The sequence below is a fragment of the Stegostoma tigrinum genome, unplaced genomic scaffold, assembly GCF_030684315.1.
Source record: "Stegostoma tigrinum isolate sSteTig4 unplaced genomic scaffold, sSteTig4.hap1 scaffold_149, whole genome shotgun sequence".
Classification (NCBI taxonomy): domain Eukaryota; kingdom Metazoa; phylum Chordata; class Chondrichthyes; order Orectolobiformes; family Stegostomatidae; genus Stegostoma; species Stegostoma tigrinum.
Genome location: NW_026728092.1, coordinates 650,400 through 677,872, shown reverse-complemented (window position 1 = coordinate 677,872; position 27,473 = coordinate 650,400). Strand labels below are relative to the sequence as shown.

The 27,473-nt window shown below is 46.4% G+C and overlaps 1 protein-coding gene across 1 annotated transcript in view; it reads left to right on the top strand.

The window, feature by feature from the left end:
* Positions 1 to 546: 546 nt before the first annotated feature.
* The window catches only part of LOC132207764 (utrophin-like), an 85,224-nt gene continuing 58,297 nt past the window's right edge, over positions 547 to 27,473 (top strand). Inside the window, exon 1 of the mRNA XM_059643641.1 lies at positions 547 to 604. The gene's annotated coding sequence lies outside the window, so the exon portion shown is untranslated. The remainder of the gene's footprint in view (positions 605 to 27,473) is intronic.

Genomic DNA, 27,473 nt, shown 5'->3' with positions numbered 1-27,473 from the left:
CAGTCCGCAGACCTGGAGGATAATAACACTGTCCTTCAATCGCCCACGATGCCCTCTGCAAATTGGTAGAAAACAAAAATTTCTAGAAAATTCATCTCTCCTCCCGTCAGTCGATCAAAATTAATTCAGGATTTTGGACAGGCCAATAACCGTAAGATTGCACGAGCCGAAACAAAACGACTGGCTCATATTAGTTCAGTAAAGTGAAAGGGCAACAATAGAGGTCGTAGGAACTGCAGATGCTGGAGAATCTGAGATAAGGTGTAAAGCTGGATGAACAGAGCAGGCCAAGCAGTATCATTCAGCTCTACACCTTGTTATCTCAGATTCTCCAGCGCCAATTTTCTGAAGTAGGGTCTCGTTCCGAAACATCAGCTTTCTTGCTTCTCTGATGCTGCTTGACCTGCTGTGTTCATCCAGCTCTCCACCTTGGGCAACAATAGAGTATGCTTTAAGTCACTAGATATGTTACGTGGGTTTGTCTTCCTTAGGCTGGAGTTAGTGGAACCGAAAAAGATGTCTCCCTCACAGCGTTTGTGACACAAGAATTGCATCGTTCCTTGGCGGCCTTTCAACAGAAGAATATTCAGAGATTTCCCGAGTGGTAAGAATGTAACTTCTTTTACTTCTCTTTATCTCACTTTTTCCAACAATTGGAAAATAGATTTTAGAAATAACATCGAGCTGATGAAGTGTGAAAAGAACAATAATTCCAAGCAGTGGTGGGTTTTGGTCAGTGAGGTGGGAGGAGTGGATAGGTGGGAGAGAAGGCGGACAGGTCATGGAGGCGGGGATGAGGGGAGGAACTAGTCTTGGGATGAGGCTGGCGGGTGGGGAGATTTTGAGGGTGGCCAAGTCCACATTGAGGCTATTGAGTTGGAAGCTCCCGAGGCAGAATATGAGGTGCTGCTCCTCCAGTTTCTGGGTGGTTTGGTTGTGACACTGGAAGAGGCCCAGGATGGACATGTCATTCAGGGAGTGGGAGGGGGAGTTGAAGTGATGCAATGATTTGGATATGAAAATAGAAGGTGTGGTTAGTAAGTTTCCCAATGATTGAAGGTGTAGGAGCCAGCCAAGAAGGTCACGTCAGAATACAATGGGACATTGACAAGGGCCAATAAACTGAGGAATGGCAGATGGTGTTGAGGTTAGCTAAATGTGAGGTGCTACATTTTGGAAAGGCAAATCAGGGCAGCACGTTTACACTGAAGGTTGTGGGGAGTGTTGCTTAATAAAGAGACGCTGGAGTGCAGTTTCGTAGTTCCATCAAAGTACAGCCACCGGTAGAAAGGATATGAAGGAGACATTTGGTGTGCTCGCCTTTATCGGTCAGTGCATTGAGTATAGGAGTTGGGAGATCACTTAGCAGCCATGTAGGACGTTGGTTCGGCTGCGTTTGGAATACTGCAATCGATTTTGGTCTCCTTGCGAGAGGAAGGATGTCGGCGCAACATTGAGGGCCGAAGGGCCTGTTCTGCGCTGTATTGTTGTATGTTGTAAACTTGAAAGGGTTCAGAGAAGATCTACAAGGATGTTGCCAGCATCGGAGGTTGGAGGTATACCGTGGGATTGAACAGGCAGCTATTTCTTTGAACTTTGGAGTTCAGGGCTGACCATATAGAAGTTTCTACAATTACGAGGGACGTGGATAGAGCGAACAGCCAAGATCTTTTCCCCGGATTGCTGGAAGCCAAAACTGGAGGGAATAGGTTAAAAATGAGAGAGGGAAGATTTAAAATGGACCGGATTTTTTTCAGAGTGGTGCATGTATGGAGTGAGCTGCCAGAGGAAGTGGTGGAGGCTTGTACGTTTAAAAGGCATGTGGATGGGTATATGAATAGGATGGGTTGAGAGGAATATGGGCCAAATGCTGGCAAATGGGACTAAATTAATTTAGGATATCTGGTCAACATAGACAAATTGGGCCAAAGGATCTGTTTCCCGACTGTACATCTCTCTGATCCTAAGTGTCTTTTTTCTTAACCACGTGGCCCATAGTTAGAAAAACTTGAATCAGGATTTGGGAATGTGACAATTCTAATTGGATCTGTTTGATTAAATTAACTCTGTAGGGAATGGTGGTTGAATTATGATTTGTCAAATTTGAGTTTATTGCAGCATCTTATAGAATAGAGGAGACACATGTAATCAAAATTGAAAATCAAAACTTGGTAAAATTTTGCATTGGAAATACATGACCAGCCATTGGAGGAGATTCATGACCATTGCATTCAAGTGAGAACAACAAATGTGATTCAGTGACTCAGTGAAACGGGATGCAGTGACTGTGTGAACTGGGATGCAGTGACTGAGGGTAATGGGATGCAGTGACTTATGCAAATGGGATGCAGTGACTTATGCAAATGGGATGCAGTGACTTATGCAAATGGGATGCAGTGACTGACGGTAATGGGATGCAGTGACTGACGGTAATGGGATGCAGTGACTCAGGGAAATGGGATGCAGTGTCTGAGTGAAATGGGGTGCAGTGACTGAGGAATGGAAATGAACTGACTGTGGAAAAAGGGGTGCTGTGACTGAGGGAAATGGGATGCAGTGTCTGATGGAAATGGGATCCAGTGACTGAGTGCAATGGGATGCAGTGAATGAGTGAAATGCGCTGCCCTTACTGAGTGAAATGGGATGCAGTCACGGAGGAAAGGAGATGCGGAGACTGTGGGAAATAGCATGCTGTGTCTGAGGGGAATGGGATGCAGTGACTGTGGAAATGGGATGCAGTGACTGTTAAATGGGCCGCAGTGACTGAGTGAAATGGGCAGCAGTGACTTCGTGAATTGGGATGCAGTGACTGAGGAAAGGAGATGCAGTGACTGTCTGAAATGGGACGCAGTGACTGAGTGACCTGGGATGCAGTGACTGAGTGACCTGGGATGCAGTGACTGAGTGACCTGGGATGCAGTGACTGAGTGACCTGGGATGCAGTGACTGAGTGACATTGGATGCAGTGACTGAGTGAAATGGGATGCAGTGACTGAGCTAAATGGGATGCATGACTGATGGAAATGGGACGCACTGACTGAGGGGAATGCGATGCAGTGACTGAGGGGTATGCGATGCAGTGACTGAGGGGAATGCGATGCAGTGACTGAGGGGAATGCGATACAGTGACTCATGGAAATGGGATGCTGTGACTGAGGGAAAGGAGATGCAGTGACTGTGGAAATGGGTTTCAGTGACTGAGTGAAATGGGCTGCAGTGACTGAGGGAAATGGATGCACTGTCTCAATTGAATGGGATTTACTGTCTCCGTTTAACGGGATCCCGTGACTGAGTGAAATGGGATCCCGTGACTGAGTGAAATGGGATGCCGTGACTGAGGGAAAGGAGATGCCGTGACTGAGGGAAAGCAGAAGCAGTGACTGAGGGAAAGGAGATGCAGTGTCTGTGGGAAATGGGATGCAGTGACTCGGTGAAATGGGATGCAGTGACTGTGTGAAATGGGCTGCAGTGTCTGTGTGAACTGTAATGCAGTGACTGTGTGATCTAGGATGCGGTGGCCGAGTGAAATGGGATGCAGTGGCTGAGTGAAATGGGATGCAGTAATTGGTGGAAATGGGATGCAGTGACTGAGGGAAATGGGATGCAGTGACTGATCAAAATGGGATGCAGTGACTGACAGTAATTGGATGGAGTGACGGACGGTAATGGGATGCAGTGACTGATGGAAACGGGACGCAGCGTCAGAGTGAAATAGGATGCAGTCAATGAGTGAAATGGCCTGCAGTGATTGAGTGAAGTGGGATGCAGTGACTGAGGGAAATGGGATGCAGTGACTGAGGGAAATGAGATGCAGTGTCTGTTTGAAATGAGATGCAGTGTCTGTTTGAAATGGGATCCTGCGACTGAAGTTAATGGGATGCAGTGACTGAGTGAAGTGGGATGCAGTGACTGAGTGAAGTGGGATGCAGTGACTGAGTGAAGTGGGATGCAGTGACTGAGGGTAATGGGATGCAGTGACTGAGGACAATGGGATGCAGTGACTGAGGGTAATGTGATGCAGTGACTGAATGAAATGGGATGCAGTGACTGGGAAATGGGATGCAGTGATTGATGGAAATGAGATGCCGAGACTGAGTGAACTGGGATGCAGTGACTGAGTGAAATGGTATGCAGTGTCTGTTGGAATTGGGATCCAGCGACTGAAGGTAATGGGATGCAGTGACTGAGGGTAATGGGATGCAGTGACTGAGGATAATGGGATGCAGTGACTGAGGGTAATGGGATGCAGTGACTGAGGGGAATCGGATGCAGTGAATGAGGACAATGGGATGCAGTGACTGAGGACAATGGGATGCAGTGACTGAGGACAATGGGCTGCAGTGACTGAGGACAATGGGCTGCAGTGACTGAGGACAATGGGCTGCAGTGACTGAGGACAATGGGCTGCAGTGACTGAGGACAATGGGCTGCAGTGACTGAGGGCAATGGGATGCAGTGACTGAGTGAAATGGGATTGCCGTGACTGTGGAAAGGAGATGCAGTGACTGAGGAAATGGGACGCAGTGACGGATGGAAATGGGATACCCTGACTGAGTGTAAAGTGAAGCATTGAGTGAAATGGGATGCAGTGGCTGTGTGAAATGGGATGCAGTGGCTGTGTGAAATGGGATGCAGTGGCTGTGTGAACTGGGATGCAGTGACTGTGTGAATAGGGATGCAGTGACTGAGGGAAAGGAGATGCAATGTCTGTTTGAAATGGGATGCTGCGACTCCAGTGAATGGGATGCCGTGTCTGTGGGGAATGGGATGCAGTGACTGTGGGGAATGGGATGCAGTGACTGTGGGGAATGGGATGCAGTGACTGAGATAAATGGGATGCAGTGACTGATGGAAATGGGATGCAGTGAATGTGGGAAATGGGATTCAGTGACTGTAGGGAATGGGATGCAGTGACTGAGGGAAATGGAATTCAGTGACTGAGATAAATGGGATGCAGTGACTGATGGAAATGGGATGCAGTGAATGAGGGAAATGGGATTCAGTGACTGAGATGAATGGGACGCAGTGACTAATGGAAATGGGATGCAGTGACTGAGGGTAATGGGTTGCAGTCACAGTGAAATGGGATGCTGTGACACTGTGGAATGGGATGCAGTGACTCAGTGGAATGTGAAGCATTGACTGAGGGAAAGGAGATGCAGTGAATGTGGGAAATGGGATGCTCTGGCTGAGGGTAATTTGATGCAGTGATTGAGGGTAACGCGATGCAGTGACTGTGGTTAATGGGATGCAGTGAATGAGGGATAGGAGATGCACTGACTGTGGGAAATGGGATGCAATGACTGAGGGAAATGGGATGCAGTGACAGATGGAAATCAGATGCAGTGTCTGAGGCAAATGGGATGCAGTGTCTGAGGGAAATGGGATGCAGTGACTGAGCGTAGTGGGATGCAGTGACTGAGCGTAGTGGGATGCAGTGACTGAGGGTAATGGGATGTAGTGACTGATGGTAATGGGATGCAGTGACTGAGGTGAAATGGGCTGCAGAGACTGAGTGAAATGACATGCAGTGATTGAGGAAAGGAGATGCAGTGACTGTGGGAAATGGGATGCACTGACTGATGGAAATGGGATGCAGTGACTGAGGACAATGGGATGCAGTGACTGAGTGTACTGTGATTCAGTCACTGAGTGAACTATGATTCAGTCACTGAGTGAACTGTGATGCAGTGGCTGAGTGGAATGGGATGCAGTGACTGAGTGAAATGAGATGCAGTGACTGAGGGACATGGGATGCAGTGACTGAGGGACATGGGATGCAGTGACTGAGGGAGATGGGATGCAGTGACTGAGGGAGATGGGATGCAGTGACTGAGGGAGATGGGATGCACTGAGTGAGGGAGATGGGATGCACTGAGTGAGGGAGATGGGATGCAGTGACTGAGGGAAATGGGATGCAGTGACTGAGGGAAAGAAGATGCAGTGACTGTGGGAAATGGCATATTGTGACTCAGGGTAATGGGATGCAGTGACTGAGGGGAATGGGATGCAGTGAGTGTGGGAAATTCAATACAGCGTCTGAGAGATAGGGGAAACAGTGACTGATGGAAATGGGATGCAGTGACTGTGGGACATGGGATGCAGTGATTGAGTGAAATGTGATGCAGTGACTGAGTGAAATGCGATGCAGTGACTGAGTGAAATGCGATGCAGTGACTGTTGGAAATGGGACGCAGTGACTGTGGTGAAGGAGATGCAGCGATTGAGTGAAATGGGATGCAGTGACTGAGTGAAATGCGAAGCAGTGACGGCGTTAAATGGGATGCAGTGACTGCGTGAAATGGGACGCAGTGACTGAGTGAAATGGGACGCAGTGACTGAGTGAAATGGGACGCAGTGACTGAGTGAAATGGGATGCAGTGACTGTGGTGAAGGAGATGCAGTGATTGAGTGAAATGGGATGCAGTGACTGAGTGAAATGTGATGCAGTGACTGCTTGAAATGGGATGCAGTGACTGAGGGAAATAGGATGCAGTTCCTGAGGGAAATGGGATGCAGTGACTGAGGGAAATCAGATGCAGTGACTGAGTGAAATGAGCTGCAGTAACTGACGGAAATGGGATGCAGTGACTGAGGGAAATGAGATGCCGAGACTGAGTGAAATGAGATGCACTGACTGATGGAAATTGGATGCAGTGACATAGTGACATGAGCTGCAGTCACTGAGTGAAATGAGAAGCATTGATTGCACTGTCTGTGAGATACGGGAAACAGTGACTGATGGAAATGGGATGCAGTGACTGTGGTGAAGGGGATGCAGTGACTGAGTGAAATGGGATGCAGTGACTGAGTGAAATGGGATGCAGTGACTGAGTGAAATGGGATGCAGTGACTGAGTGAAATGGGATGCAGTGACTGAGTGAAATGCGATGCAGTGAATGAGTGAAATGAGATGAACTGACTGATGGAAATTGGATGCAGTGACAGAGTGACATGAGCTGCAGTCACTGAGTGAAATGAGATGCATTGTTTGATGGAAATGGTCTGCAGTAACTGACGGAAATGAGATGCAGTGACTGAGGGAAATTGGATGCAGTGACTGAGGGAAATGGGATGCAGTGACCGAGTGAAATGAGATGCAGTGACTGAGCAAAATGGGATGCACTATTTTTGGGAAGTAGGATGCAATCACTGATTGAAATGAGATGCAGAGACTGTGGGAAAGGAGATGCTGTGTCTATGGGAAATGGGATACAGTGAGTGTCGGAAATTGAATGCAGCGTCTGTGAGATACAGGAACCAGTGACTGATGGAAACGGGTTGCTGTGACTGTGGTGAAGGAGATGCAGTGATGGAGTTAATTGGGATGCAGTGACTGAGTGAAATGGGATGCAGTGACTGCGTGAATTGCGATGCAGTGACTGCACGAAATGCGATGCAGTGACTGCGTGAAATGGGATGCAGTGACTGCGTGAAATGGGACGCAGTGACTCAGTGAAATGTGATTCAGTCACTGAGTGAAATGTGATTCTGTCACTGAGTGAAATATGATGCACTCACTGAGTGTACTGTGATTCAGTCACTGAGAAAACTGTGATGCAGTCACCGAGTGAAATGGGATGCAGTGGCTGAGTGAAATGGGATGCAGTGACTGAGGGAAATGGGATGCAGTGACTGACGGAAATGGGATGCAGTGACTGACGGAAATGGGATGCAGTGACTGAGGGAAATGGGATGCAGTGACTGAGGACAATGGGATGCAGTGACTGAGGGAAATGGGATGCAATCACTGAGTGAATTGCAATGCAAAGAATGAGGGAAAGGTGATGCTGTGACGATGGGAAATGGGATGCAGTGAGGGTGGGAAATTGAATGCAGCGTCTGTGAGATACGGGAAACAGTGACTGATGGAAATTGGATGCAGTGATTGAGTGAAGTGGGATGCAGTGACTGAGTGAAATGTGATGCAGTGACTGAGGAAATGGGATGAAGTGATTGAGGGAAATGGGATGCAGTGACTGAGTGAAATGGGATTGCCGTGACTGTGGAAATGGGATGCCGTGACTGAGGAAATGGGATGCAGTGACTGAGGGAAATGGGATGCAGTGACTGAGGGAAATGAGATGCCGAGACTGAGTGAAATGAGATGCACTGACTGATGGAAATTGGATGCAGTGACAGAGTGACATGAGCTGCAGTCACTGAGTGAAATGAGAAGCATTGATTGCACTGTCTGTGAGATACGGGAAACAGTGACTGATGGAAATGGGATGCAGTGACTGTGGTGAAGGGGATGCAGCGACTGAGTGAAATGGGATGCAGTGACTGAGTGAAATGCGATGCAGTGAATGAGTGAAATGAGATGAACTGACTGATGGAAATTGGATGCAGTGACAGAGTGACATGAGCTGCAGTCACTGAGTGAAATGAGATGCATTGTTTGATGGAAATGGTCTGCAGTAACTGACGGAAATTGGATGCAGTGACTGAGGGAAATTGGATGCAGTGACTGAGGGAAATGGGATGCCTTGACCGAGTGAAATGAGATGCAGTGACTGAGCAAAATGGGATGCACTATTTTTGGGAAGTAGGATGCAATCACTGATTGAAATGAGATGCAGAGACTGTGGGAAAGGAGATGCTGTGTCTATGGGAAATGGGATACAGTGAGTGTCGGAAATTGAATGCAGCGTCTGTGAGATACAGGAACCAGTGACTGATGGAAATGGGATGCTGTGACTGTGGTGAAGGAGATGCAGTGATTGAGTGAAATGGGATGCAGTGACTGAGTGAAATGTGATGCAGTGACTGCTTGAAATGGGATGCAGTGACTGAGGGAAATAGGATGCAGTTCCTGAGGGAAATGGGATGCAGTGACTGAGGGAAATCAGATGCAGTGACTGAGTGAAATGAGCTGCAGTAACTGACGGAAATGGGATGCAGTGACTGAGGGAAATGAGATGCCGAGACTGAGTGAAATGAGATGCACTGACTGATGGAAATTGGATGCAGTGACATAGTGACATGAGCTGCAGTCACTGAGTGAAATGAGAAGCATTGATTGCACTGTCTGTGAGATACGGGAAACAGTGACTGATGGAAATGGGATGCAGTGACTGTGGTGAAGGGGATGCAGTGACTGAGTGAAATGGGATGCAGTGACTGAGTGAAATGGGATGCAGTGACTGAGTGAAATGGGATGCAGTGACTGAGTGAAATGGGATGCAGTGACTGAGTGAAATGCGATGCAGTGAATGAGTGAAATGAGATGAACTGACTGATGGAAATTGGATGCAGTGACAGAGTGACATGAGCTGCAGTCACTGAGTGAAATGAGATGCATTGTTTGATGGAAATGGTCTGCAGTAACTGACGGAAATGAGATGCAGTGACTGAGGGAAATTGGATGCAGTGACTGAGGGAAATGGGATGCAGTGACCGAGTGAAATGAGATGCAGTGACTGAGCAAAATGGGATGCACTATTTTTGGGAAGTAGGATGCAATCACTGATTGAAATGAGATGCAGAGACTGTGGGAAAGGAGATGCTGTGTCTATGGGAAATGGGATACAGTGAGTGTCGGAAATTGAATGCAGCGTCTGTGAGATACAGGAACCAGTGACTGATGGAAACGGGTTGCTGTGACTGTGGTGAAGGAGATGCAGTGATGGAGTTAATTGGGATGCAGTGACTGAGTGAAATGGGATGCAGTGACTGCGTGAATTGCGATGCAGTGACTGCACGAAATGCGATGCAGTGACTGCGTGAAATGGGATGCAGTGCCTGCGTGAAATGGGACGCAGTGACTCAGTGAAATGTGATTCAGTCACTGAGTGAAATGTGATTCTGTCACTGAGTGAAATATGATGCACTCACTGAGTGTACTGTGATTCAGTCACTGAGAAAACTGTGATGCAGTCACCGAGTGAAATGGGATGCAGTGGCTGAGTGAAATGGGATGCAGTGACTGAGGGAAATGGGATGCAGTGACTGACGGAAATGGGATGCAGTGACTGACGGAAATGGGATGCAGTGACTGAGGGAAATGGGATGCAGTGACTGAGGGAAATGGGATGCAGTGACTGAGGACAATGGGATGCAGTGACTGAGGGAAATGGGATGCAATCACTGAGTGAATTGCAATGCAAAGAATGAGGGAAAGGTGATGCTGTGACGATGGGAAATGGGATGCAGTGAGGGTGGGAAATTGAATGCAGCGTCTGTGAGATACGGGAAACAGTGACTGATGGAAATTGGATGCAGTGATTGAGTGAAGTGGGATGCAGTGACTGAGTGAAATGTGATGCAGTGACTGAGGAAATGGGATGAAGTGATTGAGGGAAATGGGATGCAGTGACTGAGTGAAATGGGATTGCCGTGACTGAGGAAATGGGATGCAGTGACTGAGGGAAATGAGATGCCGAGACTGAGTGAAATGAGATGCACTGACTGATGGAAATTGGATGCAGTGACAGAGTGACATGAGCTGCAGTCACTGAGTGAAATGAGAAGCATTGATTGCACTGTCTGTGAGATACGGGAAACAGTGACTGATGGAAATGGGATGCAGTGACTGTGGTGAAGGGGATGCAGCGACTGAGTGAAATGGGATGCAGTGACTGAGTGAAATGCGATGCAGTGAATGAGTGAAATGAGATGAACTGACTGATGGAAATTGGATGCAGTGACAGAGTGACATGAGCTGCAGTCACTGAGTGAAATGAGATGCATTGTTTGATGGAAATGGTCTGCAGTAACTGACGGAAATTGGATGCAGTGACTGAGGGAAATTGGATGCAGTGACTGAGGGAAATGGGATGCAGTGACCGAGTGAAATGAGATGCAGTGACTGAGCAAAATGGGATGCACTATTTTTGGGAAGTAGGATGCAATCACTGATTGAAATGAGATGCAGAGACTGTGGGAAAGGAGATGCTGTGTCTATGGGAAATGGGATACAGTGAGTGTCGAAAATTGAATGCAGCGTCTGTGAGATACAGGAACCAGTGACTGATGGAAATGGGATGCTGTGACTGTGGTGAAGGAGATGCAGTGATGGAGTTAATTGGGAGGCAGTGACTGAGTGAAATGGGATGCAGTGACTGTGGGAATTGCGATGCAGTGACTGCACGAAATGCGATGCAGTGACTGCGTGAAATGGGATGCAGTGACTGCGTGAAATGGGACGCAGTGACTCAGTGAAATGTGATTCAGTCACTGAGTGAAATGTGATTCTGTCACTGAGTAAAATATGATGCACTCACTGAGTGTACTGTGATTCAGTCACTGAGAAAACTGTGATGCAGTCACCGAGTGAAATGGGATGCAGTGGCTGAGTGAAATAAGATGCAGTGGCTGAGTGAAATAAGATGCAGTGGCTGAGTGAAATAAGATGCAGTGGCTGAGTGAAATGGGATGCAGTGGCTGAGTGAAATGGGATGCAGTGGCTGAGTGAAATGGGATGCAGTGACTGAGTGAAAAGTGATGCAGTGACTGTGTGAAATGGAATGCAGTGACTGAGGGAAATCGGATGCAGTGACAGAGTGACATGAGCTGCAGTGTCTGATGGAAATGTGATGCAGGACCTGATGGAAATGGGATGCAGTGACTGAGGTACTGGGAAGGAGTGACTGACTGAGTTCATGGGGATGCAGTGCCCGAGCGGACTTGGGGTGCAGTGAGTGAGGGAAATGGGATACAGTGCCTGAGTGAAATGAGATGCAGTGACTGAGGGAAATGGGATGCAGTGACTGAGTGAAATGAGATGCAGAGACTGAGGGAAAGGAGATGCTGTGACTATGGGAAATGGGATGCAGTGAGTGTGGGAAATTGAATGCAGCGCCTGTGAGATACGGGAAACAGTGACTGATGGAAATGGAATGCAGTGACTATGGTGAAGGGGATGCAGTGACTGAGTGAAATGTGATGCAGTGACTGAGAGAAATGTGATGCAGTGACTGAGTGAAATGGGATGCAGTGACTGAGTGAAGTGGGATGCTGTGACTGAGTGAAATGTGTTGCAGTCACTGAGTGAAATGGGACGCATCACTGAATGAAATGGGATCCAGTGATTGACAGAAATGTGATGCAGTGACTGATGGAAATAGGATGCAGTGACTGTAGGAAATTGAATGTAGTGACTGAGTGAAATGGGATGCATTGTCTGATGGAAATGGGATGCAGTGTCTCGGGGAAAGGAAATGCAGTGACTGAGTGAAATGAGATGCAGTGACTGAGTGAAATGGGATGCAGTGACTGCGTGAAATGCGATGCAGTGACTGATGGAAATGGGATGCAGTGACTGTAGGAAATTGAATGGAGTGACTGAGTGAAATGGGATGCATTGTCTGATGGAAATGGGATGCAGTGTCTCATGGAAATGGGATGCAGTGTCTCGGCGAAAGGAGATGCAGTGTCTCGGGGAAAGGAAATGCAGTGACTGAGTGAAATGGGATGCAGTGACTGAGTGAAATGGGATGCAGTGACTGCGTGAAATGCGATGCAGTGACTGAGTGAAATGGGACGCAGTGACAGCGTGAAATGGGATGCAGTGACTGCGTGAAATGGGATGCAGTGACTGCGTGAAATGGGATCCAGTGACTGAGTGAAATGGGATGCAGTGACTGAGTGAAATTTGATTCAGTCACTGAGTGAAATGGGATGCGGTGACTGCGTGAAATGGGATGAACTGAATGAGTGAAATGAGATGCAGTGACTGATGGAAATTGGATGCAGTGACTGATGGAAATTGGATGCACTGACAGAGTGACATGAGCTGCAGTGACTGAGTGAAATGAGATGCAGTGTCTGATGTAAATGTGATGCAGTGACTGAGGTACTGGGAAGGAGTGAGTGTGTTAATAGGGATGCAGTGCCCGAGCGGGCTTGGGGTGCAGTGCCTGAGCGGGCTTGGGGTGCAGTGACCGAGGGACCTGGGATGCAGTGACTGAGTGAAATGGGATGCAGTGACTGACGGAAATGGGATGCAGTGACTGAGGGAAATGGGATGCAGTGACTGAGGGAAATGGGATGCAATCACTGAGTGAAATGCGATGCAGAGACTGAGGGAAAGGAGATGCTGTGACGATGGAAAATGGGGTACAGTGAGTGTGGGAAATTGAATGCAGCGTCTGTGAGATATAGGAAACAGTGACTGATGGAAATTGGATCCAGTGACTGTGGTGAAGGAGATGCAGTGATTGAGTGAAATGGGATGCAGTGACTGAGGGACATGGGATGCAGTGACTGAGGTAAATGGGATGCAGTGACTATGGGAATTGGGATGCCTTGACTGACGGAAATGGGATGCAGTGATTGACGGAAATTGAATGCAGCCTCAGTGAGAAACGGGATACAGTGACTGAGTGAAATGGGATGCAGTGACTGAGGGAAGTGGGATGCAGTGACTGAGTGAAATGGGATGTATTGACTGATGGAATTGGGGTGCAGTGACCACATCAGTACTGGGTGATGATCCTGGCCAGGTGTTAGATTTCAAAGTCGTTGATCACCTTGGTGATAGCGATCACAATTCTGTTATGTTTACTTCAGTGATGGAAAGGGATAGGTGTACACCACTGGGCAAGAGTTATAGCTGGCGGAAAGGCAATTACGAAGAGATTATGCAAGATTTAGGGAGCATAGGATGGGGAAGGAAACTGCAGTGGATGGGCAGAATAGAAATGTGGAGCTTATTCAAGGAAAAGCTCCTGTGTGTCCTAGATAAGTATGTACCTGTCAGGCAGGCAGTAAGCTGTAGGGTGCGGGAGCCGTGGTTTACGAAGGAAGTGGAATCTCTGGTCAAGAGGAAGAAGGCGGCTTCTGTTACTTTCAGATGTGAAGGCTCAGTTAGGGTGATTGAGGGTTACAAGGTAGCCAGGAAAGACCGAAAGAGAGAGCTCAGAAGATCCAGGAGGAGACATGAGAAGTTGTTGGTGGATAGGATCAGGGTAAACCCTCAGGCTTTCTATCGGTATTTAAGGAATTAAAGAATGACAAAAGTAAGATGAGGCCCAATGAAGGATAGTAGTGGTAAGTTGTGTGTGGAGTCAGATGAGATAGGGGAAGCGCTAAATGAATATTTTTCAACAGTATTCACTCTGGAAAACCACAATGTTGTCGAGGAGAAGACAGACAAACAGGCTACTGGACTAAGTGGGATTGAGGTTCAGAAGGAAGAGGTATTTGAAATCCTACAGAGGGTGAAGATAGCTATGTCCCCTGGGCCGGATGGGATTTATCCTCGGATCCTCTGAGAATCCAGGGAGGAGATTGCCGAGCCTTTGGCATTGATCTTTAACTCATCATTGTCTACAGGAATAGTGCCAGATGACTGGAGGATAGCAATTGTGGTTCCCCTGTTCAAGAAGGGGAGTAGAGACAACCCTGGTAATTATCGGCCAGTGAGCCTTACCTCACTTGTCGGTAAAGTGTTGAAAAAGGTTATGTGGGATAGGATTTACAATCATCTAGAAAAGAATAAATTGATTCGGGATAGTCAGCACGGTTTTGTGAAGGGAAGGTCGTGCTTCACAAACCTTATTGAGTTCTTTGAGAAGGTGACCAAACAGGTGGATGAGAGTAAACCGGTTGATGTGGTGTATATGGATTTCAGCAAGGCGTTCGATAAGGTTCCCCATAACAGACTATTGTACAAAATGCAGAGGAATGGAATTGTGGGAGATATAGCAGTTTGGATCGGAAATTAGCTTGCTGAAAGAAGACAGAGGGTGGTAGTTGATGGGAAACGTTCATCCTGGAGACCAGTTACTGGTGGTGTACCGCAAGGGTGGGTGTTGGGTCCACTGCTGTTTGTCATTTTTATAAATGACCTGGATGAGGGCGTAGAAGGATGGGTTAGTAAATTTGCAGATGACACTCAGATCGGTGGACTTGTGGATAGTGACAAAGGATTGGTTGCAGAGGGACATAGATAAGCTGCAGAGCTGGTCTGAGAGGTGGCAAATGGAGTTTAATGCAGACAAGTGTGAGGTGATGCACTTTGGTAGGAGTAACCAGAAGGCAAAGTACAGGGCTAATGGTAAGATGCTTAGTAGTATAGATGAGCAGAGAGATCTTGGTGTCCATGAACACAGATCCTTGAAAGTTGCCACCCAGGGTGACAGGGCTGTTCAGAAGGCATACAGTGTTTTAGCTTTGATTAATAGAGGGATCGAGTTCCGGAACCAAGAGATTATGGTGAAGCTGTACAAAACTCTGGTGCGGCCGCACTTGGAGTATTGTGTACAGTTCTGGTCACCGCATTATAAGAAGGATGTGGAAGCTTTGAAAAGGGTGCAGAGGAGATTTACTAGGATGTTGCCTGGTATAGAGGGAAGGTCTTAGAATGAATGGCTGAGGGACTTGAGGCTGTTTTCATTAGAGAGAAGAAGGTTGAGAGGTGACTTAATTGAGACATATAAAATAATCAGAAGGTTAGATAGGGTGGATAGGGAGAGCCTTTTTCCTCGGATGGTGACGGCGAACACGAGGGGGCGTAGCTTTAAATTGAGGGGTGAAAGATATAGGACAGATGTCAGAGGTAGTTTCTTTACTCAGAGAGTAGTAAGGGAATGGAACGCTTTGCCTGCAATGGTCGTAGATTTGCCAACTTTAGGTACATTTAAGTTGCCATTGGATAAGCATATGGGCGTACATGGAATAGTGCAGGTAGATGGGCTTGAGATCGGCATGACAGGTCGGCACAAGATCGAGGGCCGAAGGGCCTGTACTGTGCTGTAATGTTCTATGTTCTATGGCTAGCTCTCCCTGTGCTCCGTGTGATTTAACTTCCCTCTTGGACTACCGTGAGGAACCTTCTTGAACGCCTTACTGAAGCCCGTATGCGTCCATCTTTCTGCCTTAATCAATGCTCTTGATTACGACTTTAAAAAACTCAATCAAATTACATGAGTTATGATTTCCTGTGCACATGTGTCCTCGGATCCCATGGACTGTTTCCTGTTCTAACAGTCTTCAAATGGGGGATCTTGTCAAAAGCTTTGCTGATGCCCAAGTAGACTGTATCAAATGCATTGCCCTCATGCACACACCCAGTTAGCTCTTCAGTCATAGATTCATAGAGTCATACAGCACAGAATCAGGACCTTCAGTCCCAATCATCTGTACTGATCAGGTGTCCCAAACTTAACCGGTCCCATTTGCCTGTGTTTGATATCCGTCTAAACCTTTCCTAATTGTGTACCTGTCCAAATGTCTTTTAAATACAGCAATTTTATCTGCCTCGACCACATCTGTTGGCAGCTCCTTCCATTCTCGAACCCCACCCCCCCCACCCCTTGTGGAAAGTTGGTTGAAAGTCAAAGCTGTGAATGTTAGAGATTCATCAACAAACCTCTTGCTGTCAACTGAAAGAAACCAGAGCTGATAAATCTCATTAGTAAACAAAATCATAGTTCTCCAGATTTAGTAACCATTATTTAGTAATTCCTCTTTTAATAGCTCTCACACAGTTGGCTGTCACTGAGGGGACTTCTCCTTGTACATTTCCTGCCATTAACCCAGTGCACTCTACAGGGACAGAAGACAGTAAAACTAAATAAAGAAACTCTAATTCAAAGAAAGAAGAATTATGGAAATGTCCTGCCCTCACCCCTTCTTTCCTCACAACCGCTCCCCACCCCTTTCACAAAGAACGATCAAACGAATGCTGTTGTAACATCTTACTTTGTTCCAATCCTAGTTTATTTGTTGCTGAAACAGACTTTCTTGCTATTGGTCTCTTTGCACTGAATTATTCCAATGCACCCTGCGCACCTCCCGCTTTCTATTCTCGATAAAATCAGGGTCTTCTGCTGTTTATGTTAACCGTTCATAGCACATCCTGTGCCCCTTGACCTGCATCAATTCCAAGTTCAGCAAATCCTCAATTTTAATATTAATTAATAAACTCTAGTTTCGGTTTCAAATCCCTCCACGGTCTTGAATCCCTCCCCTAATCTCTGTAATCCCCTCCAGTCTCCTAGTTTTCAGAGCTATCTACAGTCTTACACTAACTCATTCCTGAACATTTCCAGTTGTAGTTAGCTCACAGGTTGCATTGCTGTGAGCTGCCAAGGTACTAACACTGGAATTTCTTTCCTCAACCACTCTGTCCCTCAACCAGTTATTCCTCATTTCGGACACTGAGCATGAGTGACCTGCAGTGAGGTCTCAAAGAATTGGAGCCAGTTCACCAGAGGATGAAGTCACACTCCATTTCAGCTACAGGGGATTCAGATGAGAACTGCAATGGGGATGGGGTGGCCGACAGAAGAAGGATTGGTGCATTGGCAGGTTAGAAAGCCTGCCATTAATGTCACGGAGCATGAAAGACTCTGGCTTCAATCTGGCGCAGTGTTTGGAACCCATCCACTCCAGCACTGAGTTGTGGCCAACCTGATGGGAACAGTTACAGATTGAGTCATGACTGGTATCTCTGCTCCAGAAAAAGCAGAAGCCAATGAAATGGCTGCAAGGTCAGACTCATGTCATCATGCCCAGCAATTCCAGTGCTCAAAGTGCAGTGCATTTCCAGCACTGCTGCCCAGGGCTGGGTGGTGGGGGGGTGGTGGGGGTGACAGTCACAGCAAGAAGTGGCAGTGATGCAATGGGTCATGAAGCACATGTCTGCAAGTGTCCTTCCCTTATTGCCAATCCTTTGCCTTGTTAGTGCCCTTGCTAACATTGCTGGTCAGCCAGCCAGCCCTGATTTCTGCCACACCTTGCTGTTGTGGTACAGTCGTGGGTGGGCCCTTCTGGAGCTAGAGTTACTCAGGATAAACACAATAAAAATCATCAGCTTTCACCTGCAGTGCCACAGTCACAGGGATCGCACTCTGTGGGAGCATTAAGCAAGAAAAAGGCACCTGTAATACTGGTATGAAGGAAATAAATGAGGGCAGTTGATATTTGCATGCATTATGGCATAGATTGTTCAACATTATTGTTTTGAAATATCGATATTGTGATGGCACTTACTGTTGTTTGTAGACAAGTGGTGCAGTGGTAGTCAACAGCCAAGGAGAGGGAAGGTTCAGCCTTGTTAGTGGAATTTGAGCGAACATTTACCTGTATTACAGTTGGTCGAGTGGATCACAGAAAGTCTGGCAACAAAAAAGCTGCAATGGTTACCTCCTCACTGCTTCCAACTCCTCCTTTTTCTCAGCTGGTGCCCTATCACTGGAAGCGACAGCGTACCCTCATGATGCCAAGGTTGGAGACTATCAAGAATCATGACGACACCGGCCCTTCTCTGTACTGCAGGACTGCCCCAGAGTGCTCCAGGCAGCAGAAACAACATTGAACTACTCCAGTGGTCTGCACCATTACATTTCCTGTGGTACTTTATGCAGCCCCTCTGAGTGTGTAATACACACTCCCATATGGACCACGTCATCAAACAAAGGCTCTTGTCACCTCCTCATTACTTCAAGTTGTTCAAATGAGGATGGCAGGGCAGAATATTGAAGAATTATTACAAAGTCTTCTGTTCAGTATCCTGCTGCTCTCTGACAAGGAAAACTGAAATGTACTTGATTTTCATGTAATTTTGATTCCCATTACAGGTCCTTATGGGAACAGGAAAAATGACAAGCTGGAAAATTTTGCAAGTAATCTTTGGGCCAGCCTGGAATCTTCCCATCCTCTGGCCATGACCTTGTGACCCTGCTTGGAGGTTGTAGTTACAGTTTCAGAAGTGATCAATTCCAGTGAGGATGTCTGTACTAAGGTGAAAGCTCACGCTTCACGACGGGAAAAATGGCTCCATTCAGACTCTGGAGATTCAGGTATCCCACTGAGAATCGTTGTCTCCTTCATCATTCACCTTATTCCAGTCACCTGTCCTGCTCTGTGTGATTTCTGTCCATTCTCTCAGTCATGCTTGTCTGAGGGGATAGCCACTGCTGTAGCCCTGTTGTTGACTTGTGCAGTATCCTCACAGTCAGGGAATGCTTCCCCATTCCTGAGAGATTTCAGCTGGCTTAAACAGCTCTGAAAACCACTGAACACTTTTACAAGAGTCAGCGGAAATCCACTTGCATCTAACCTGTAAGTGGTTGGTGATATCTCTATGCTCACTGCACTGGATTAACATAGAACAGTAGAACAGTACAGCACAGAACAGGCCCTTCAGCCCACAATGTTGTGCCGACCATTGATCCTCATGTATGCACCCTCAAATTTCTGTGACCATATGCATGTCCAGAGAGGATTGTAACTGGAATACTGAGGTCAAAACATATACCATTGGCATCCAAGCAGCATTACGCATACTTCCATCAGAATGTGAATCAGATGACAGGGATTATACCTAGCACTTGGAGAACTGACAGAAACCCCAGGTTACCTTGTCAGGAAAGTTCCAGTGAATGAAGTGCCAACCGAGCACTTAACCATTCGGGGGCAGTCTGTGGCTAAAACCCCACTCACTGGGAGATGCTGGCCAAACAGAGACTAGTGTCTCGCCATTGCAGGTGGTGCCACCAGGAAGGGTGGCTGATGCTGGTACTGCAATTAATCCAATGCTATGAGTGAGTCATGAACAAATTGGGGTCGTGGGAGAGGTTTTCTGGCCAGGGAATCAGGAGGTTGTAAGAAAAGGTAGTCAGGTGCTATCTGTTTGCCGTCGCTACTAATATGGCATGGCGGATCAATGGTTAGCACTGCTGCCTCACAGCTCCAGGGACCCAGGTTCAATTCCAACCTCAGGTGACTGTCTGTGTGGAGTTTGCACATTCTGTATATGTCTGCATGGGTTTCCTCTGGGTGCTCCAGTTTCCTCCCACAGTCCAAAGATGTGCAGGTTAGATGGCTTGGCCATGCCAAGTTGCCCAGAGTGTCCAGATATGTGTGGGTTAGGTGGGTTATAGTGGAATGGGTGTGGGTGGAATGCTGCAAAGGTCAATGTTGGGTCAAAGGGTCTGATTGTACACTGTAGGGATTCTATAATTAAGAGTTTTACTTCTCAAACTTTCTGTGTGATATTTGTTCAACCTCAGTTATTAATTGCCCACTCAGGGGAGTAAAGACCATTTACCAGCCTTCCCAATCGAGACTGCATCAGGGTAAAACTTGAAAGACAGTCAGGTCCGTACTTACACTCTCCAGCTCAAACCCCGCATAAAGAGAGGGGTGTTAAATTCTACCCGTCATGTACAAAATCCAGCACCTACGTGATTGCCTGCTAAAATGCCATCCATCACTGCCCACAACAGAAGAGTGAACCTGGCAGAACGCAGAATTGCTACAACGCAGAAGGAGGACATTCAGCCCATCATACTTGCCAAGCTCTCTGAGCACTCTAATTTAAGGCCAATCTTCTACCTTTTTCCAAAAACCCTGCATGTATTTTTTTTTCTGTTTAAGTAACCATCCCTCTTGCGTGCCTTCGCTGAATCTGCCACCACCACATTTCCAGGCAGTGGATTCCAGGCCCAGATCACTCACTGGCTGAATAAAGTATTTTTTCTCACTGCCCATTTGCTTCTTTTGTTAGCATCTTTGAAACTGTGCCCTCTGGTTCTAGATTCATTTTAGGAGTGGGAACATTTTATTCCTAGATAACAAGGTGTAGAACTGGATGAAGAGCTTTCTGAACTTTCTTCAGAAAAATGAAGAAGGGTCTAGGCCTGAAATGTCAGCCTTCCTGCTCCTCTGATGCTGCTGGGCCTGCTGCGTTCATCCAGCTCAGCACCTTGTTATCTCAGATTCCCCAGCATCTGCAGTTCCTTCTATCTCTGAAGCATTTTATTCCTATCTGCTTTCTCCTGAGCACTCATGGTTTTGGAAAGTTTCTATCAAGTTTCCAAGGAAAGCAGTCCCAGTACCTTGAAAAAATCCTCATAACTGAGTTTCTCATCCCTGAGAATCATTCTCATAACTGGAGGCGTTGTGACAACATCACTGGACTAGTAATCCGGAGATTCAGGTAATCAGAATCAACTTTCACCATGACGCATGTTTGAATCCAATTTCAATTTAAAAACAACACCCAGGAATGAAAGTCTAATGGCGCCCATGAAATGGACCAACGACTGTGCTGTACATTTCTATGACTCTATGTCTCGTAACAGGTCGCAGTACATTGGAGTTTTGTGTCATCTGTACAGTACAATGTTGTCCCCTGCACACCCAAGCCTAGATCATTTATGTACGTATCAGGAAAGCAAGGGTCTCAATACCAGCTTCAGGGGAACTCCACAACAAACATCCTCTCAATCAGAAAAACACCCATCACACTCTCTTTCTTGTGATCAGAGATAATGGGAATTGCAGATGCTGGAGAATCCAGGATAACAAAGTGTGTAGCTGGATGAACACAGCAGGCTGAGCAGCATCTCAGGAGCACAGAAGCTGACGTCAGCTTTTGTGCTCCTGAGATGCTGCTTGGCCTGCTGTGTTCATCCAGCTACACACTTTGTTATATTACACTCTCTTTCTCATCCCTCAGACAATTTTGGATCCATTTTGCTGCTGTCCCTTTCATTCTAAGATTTTCTTCAAAAATTGTACAAAATGCTTTTGGATAGCCCATGCACAGCACAACAGCATCTTTGTCCTTTTCAACCTTCTCTGTTACCTGCGACTATCTCAAGCATCCAAATGATGTGGGCAAGTGGATACTGATGTTATTGGATCTGAAGACACGGAAAATAACTCATTGATAATGTGGTATCCCAAATTAGAACCATCAGAGATTTACATGTCGGTGATAATTTACACACATGAGAGGGGTGCAGACACTTAGAGCCATTCAGCCGCTAGCTGAAAACATTTCCGAGTTAATTGCCACCCTGCGCAGAGTGCACATACAAATCTTGATGACAAGCATGACTCCAAGTCAGACAGCATCATTAGCATTGCTTCCAGATTAACAATAACCCAGGGAGAACAAGACACTGCCTTTCAGACAGGTGTGGAGATAATTCCCAAATAGCTAGTTTGATCCCAGACCACAGATGGGATGTACAATTATGGATTGACCAGATAAGGAACCAGCCAGGGTGCTCAGTGATAACTGGTTAACATGGCGGGGAAGGGAGTGAAAAAATAACGAGACGTGCTAATCGGAATTGAGCTGTATTTGTGTGTTAAGTATAATTGAAGGGGCGTAAGAAGTGGGAGAGGGCTGTGGTGGCGGGTGGAATGATTCATGGAAGCCGCATTTGCTTCTTGTCCAAGTTTAATTCACTTCCGGAGACGCCGGTATTATTTTCAAATTGGCGCTATTTGCAGCGTAAAATTGCAATCGCCAAATGTTATGCTGACTCCTGAGACAGCAGGTTGGCAACCCCCAGTGAAAAGGGACCAGGATGCTAAATCTCCCCTTCCCCTACTGCATCCCTAAGCCAGCCCAGTTCGTCCCCTCCCCCCACTGCACCACACAACCAGCCCAGCTCTTCCCCCCCACCCACTACATCCCAAAACCAGTCCAACCTGTCTCTGCCTTCCTAACCGGTTCTTCCTCTCACCCATCCCTTCCTCCCACCCCAAGCCGCACCCCCATCTACCTCCTAACCTCATCCCGCCTCCTTGACCTGTCCGTCTTCCCTGGACTGACCTATCCCCTCCCTACCTCCCCACCTATACTCTCTCCACCTATCTTCTTTACTCTCTATCTTCGGTCCGCCTCCCCCTCTCTCCCTATTTATTCCAGTTCCCTCTCCCCATCCCCCTCTCTGATGAAGGGTCTAGGCCCGAAACGTCAGCTTTTGTGCTCCTGAGATGCTGCTTGGCCTGCTGTGTTCATCCAGCCTCACATTTTATTATCTTGGGAGAGAGAGCTGTTTTGGTTTGTGATACACGAGGCGAGGCTGTCTATGCCTTTCACCCATCGGTAGCTCTCCTCCTGTCCCTGCCTCTGACTCTACGCACACACACTGCCAGGAATAGTCTTCCTCCCTCTGTGTGTGTGTGTGTGTGTCTCTCTCTCGCTTCAGCTCCTAAAACCTAAGATGCATCGGATATAAAAACACGCATATAAACACACACACACACATCAACAAGCCATGGGGAAAGATCAGGAATTACTGCAAGCTGTCAAAACCGAAGATGTAGCTGCAGTGCAGAAGCTGTTGCAAAGGCCGAAACAAGGCAAAGCGAGTGAGTACCCTTTACACACCGTTCCATTGGTTGATGTGAATGTGCCTGCGTTTTTTTTTGTGTGTGTGTTTTGCAAATGTCCTGTTATTGTGGAGTAGGAGGGGAGGGAGTTTGGTCTGTTGTTCAATATGGGCTCTCCTATCTTGACCGATGCTGTTAGCGACTCTTGATACAGTGCAATCGGTGGGAATGTAGCATTAGCCTGAATAGTGCGTTCTCTCTCCCTCAGACAGCTCCCCTGCATCCATTAGCTTCACAAGCCGGCGCTTTCTGCTCCTAACAGCGCAGATTGGACGTTGAGGATTGATAAGGTCAATACTGGGAATCCTAGATTCCCTATCAACCGGGCAAGAGATTGCAGATGGTTTGTAGCGAATCCACGGTTGAGATACAACGCACAGAATCAGTTCGTATAAGGGGAAAGGTGGTTCTGGAGGTTTGCACTGTTCTGTTTCGGCAAAAAAAGTGCCCGACCAGAGAATATCAGGCCAGTGACTAAGATGGTTAAACAGCTAATTCTAGTGGAAAGCTGTCAAGAAGGTAATAGCTCAGAGTCTCGCTTCTGAGTAAGTGCAAACTGGAGATCTTGTTTGACCCACTCTGTGCATGTTGTTGCTGCTGTGTTGCAAAGAGAGCCTAGAGACGTGAGGGGGGACTTGGATGTGACAAATGCAGTGACTCCACACCCGGGCAGTGGTTTGGCAACATGATTCGGACCCCGTTAGCTTGCAGCCCTCTGACGCTGTTCCCTTACTGCCGGATGCTCACTGGCTCGCACGCCCCAAACGACCGGGGCTATTTTAGATTTAACCCCTTGATTGATGGGCTGACAAGTGCCTGTTGACGACAAAGCAATAGATGCTGCAGATCTGGTAATTCGAAGCAGTTTTGCTGGGAGACGCTTTAAATGATAGATTTCAATTCTAAAATTAACCAGGATTAAACGGGGGAGACCTCGAGCTGGCTGATCTATGATGTAGTAATAACAGTATTTTCGGAAAGATTGTCTGAGACGCAGGAGTGATGTCTCTCCCAGCTATCCTGGCTGCAAGGAGGATGAAAAGGCAACCCTTTCCGAACAAGGCACAGTGAGGATTTCTGAAACATTTATGTATCGCTTAACTGGAAACTTGATAATGTACGCCACAATGTGGGAGGGGGAATCTTATTCAGTTCTATATTTGCCTAAAGCTTCACTCCAGATATTTTGTTAAAAATAAAAGAATAATGGGATTTGAAGGGTACACTGCGAGTAAATCGTGGGAAAATGTTAATTTATTTTGATGTGACTTGCTCCTACATGAGTAAAACATATTGTGATTAAGGATGATGGAATAAACTAAAAGCATTATTTGCCAGGATGAGATTCTGTCATAGTCTGGAGATGCGCTGCTCTGCTATCCAGTTATGAAGAGCTGCTGTAGTTGTGTTCTACAAGACTCCAATTGTTGGATGCAGTGGAAGTCTTTCAGGAGAAGACACCATGTCCCTTTAAAAATAGTTTCTTACTGATTTATCATGTCACACACAGTACTTTGATTTGTAATTTTCTGGCTTATTCTCTGGTGTTGAGAACCTTTGTGGGTTGACTCTCCCTTTGACCTCATGATCCCTGTTGACTTTAGATTTTGAATGCGTGGCCTGTGCATTTGTTGGATTTCTCTCTATTGGTTCTCTAAGTTCACTGACTGAATGCAACACTGTACCAATGTTTACCAATAATGATCATATCTGTGATGATGATGCTATTTTCCTTGGGACAGATAATGAAACTCTCCATGCTTCACAAAGTCTGTCTTCGTGTCTATTGGTGCTCCATAATTGGTGACCATGCCTTCAGCTGACAATGCCTTAAGCTCTGGAATTTCTTCCATAAACCTCACCACTCCTTTACCACCCCGCCCCCCCGACCATGTTCTCCTTTACATTATTGGTTATAAAATACCAGAGCAGTGACTTGTGTTGATATTGCCAGTGTCACGTTTGATTAGATCATTCCTCCTATGAAATATTGTGAGACATTTTACTTTTAGCAATGCAAGATGCATACATGCTGTTGTTATTAGACAATAAATCGAGGTGGGAGGGTGCGGTATCATTGGGTTTTAAATGGCTGGAGAGGCCTAACGCCAAATACCCAGCAGGTAGCTGTGTTGGGGCTGGGTTTGAGGGTGGGGTGGCAGATGGTGACTGTCTCTTCTAAATTAGCCCATGCTCCCATTAGAGGATCATATGTAATGCCTTGCTTATCACCAGTCTTCAAAATTCTGACAACACCCCAACTCCCCAACATATCCTCACTAGGGCCTACCAATTCTTCTCACTTGGTGAGCTGAATCTGGAACAATTGTCCAAGTCCCAAGTGCAATACCAGTAATGTAATACCAGTACCAGTGCTGGAATGCTGCCAATCTCTTACTGGCCTGAATCTCTCTGAGGCAGGACATCTTCATGTGTAAGCGGAGCAATCAACCCATCAGATGGTTGCAGAGCTTGGCAGACTTCCCCACCTCTGTGCTTTTAGTCAAAGAGGTGGGGAACCCAGAGTCTTGTGTAATTCAGCCCTGAGGCAGTTGACGCCTACTTGCCTTCTGAAGTAGTATAGCAAATAGTTCATAAAAATGGGCAATAAAATGGTGACTTTGCCAGCATAATCCACATAATTAGAACTTTTCTTTACTAAATTGGGAACTCTGTGTGGTGTGTGCAATGCTAATGAAGTACAGATCCTGGCTAAGCCCAGTGTTCTGTCTCCACCTCCCATGATAATACAAGGTACTGACTGATTGGTTTCTTGGCTGAGACTGTGGCCACTTACTTTGCAGCCAAAAACACGAAGCAGTGTTTTTAGGAGAGGATGGGACAAAATATTTAGAAGAGTGTCGAGAGGGTCCATAAAGTTTTGCAACTGAAGACATAAAAGCTGCTAGAGTTTAAAAATAACGTGGATCTGTATTTGAACTAACATTAATGTAGAGGGCCAAGAGCTGGAAAACAGGATTCAACTTGATAGTTTTAATTTGGCTGGCAAAGATGCGCTGGGCCAAATGCTCTCCTTCCATTGCTGCAAATTTCCACGATACTCCAAAATCATGTCAAAGATTTCTGAAGAAGGGTCTTGGCTTGAAACATCAGCCTTCCTGCTCCTCTGATGTTGCTTGGCCTGCTGTGTACATCCAGCTCTACACCTTGTTATCTCTATTGTAGAGCATCTATGTGTCCCACTGTTATTTTACTATCATGCCAGATGTGTAGTACGTGATTTCTCTGCAAGTTGGTATGACAAATTAAAATCATGAGACATTTTTATTCTCTTAATGATAAAACTCAAAATTCCAACTGCACCTATGTCAACTCCTGTGCTGTGACATGTCTTTACAGATTGAAAGGTGCATTTTATTTCAGTTGGGATGATTCTTGGATTTCTGCCAGACTTCAGCAGTTTGAGGTTTGCTGTGACAGTTCCATGCCTTTTGACCTTCAACACAATCACAGTGAAAATGACGTGGAAATTACAATATGGATACTGTGTGTGTGTGTGTGTGTGTGTGTGTGTGTGTGTGTGTGTGTGTGTGTGTGTGTGTGTGTGTGTGTGTGTGTGTGTGTGTGTGTGTGTGTGTGTGTACCTTGTGATATTTGATATAATCAGTGGCGTTACTTTGGAGAGGTTTTGGTCTCCCATTTGAATATTGAAGTAGAATGTAAAGCTCTTCCAGAAGTTTCGCTAATGACATAGAGCATCAGTCTGATGAAAACCTACCTCTTCCCCTTGCTACTATCTACTTGTTATTGCAGTATCAGTTTCTGAGACATGCCTTAGAATCCATTAAAGACGTGAATAAAGGCGAACAGTTGCCACTCACTCTAACCAACGTTTTTGTATAAAGATTTTACCCTCTACATGGACATGAGTCTTAATCCCATGTGCCCACTCTGTTCCAGTGAATGCTTTATTCATCCTTACTTTGACCACTTGCTTAACCTATTCCTAAATATTGACTTGGTTGCCTGTTCAGTCATTAATTCTGGTTGCACATTTTGAACTCTATGTGTTTGATGCAGCAGTTGGAAACAAGGGCTTGTGCTGCTTTAGTTATACCATCAATAGAGACTTTAAACAGTCACGAAAGAAAGGAAGAACTGGCACTGAATAAATTACCTGGGGTTTTTTTGTATTCATTCTTAGAATGGAGCTGCTGCTGGCTGGCCAGTATTTATTGCCCACTCATAGCTGCCCTTGACAAGGTGTTGGTGAGCTGCCTTCTTGAACCATGGCTTGGAGGGCAACTTGCAGGTGGTGGTATTCCCATAAATTTGCTGCCCTTATCCTTCTAGATGGTAGTATTTATGAAAGTGTTGGTTTCTAAAGAGCCTTGGTGAATTTATGCAGGGGATTTTGTCGATGATGT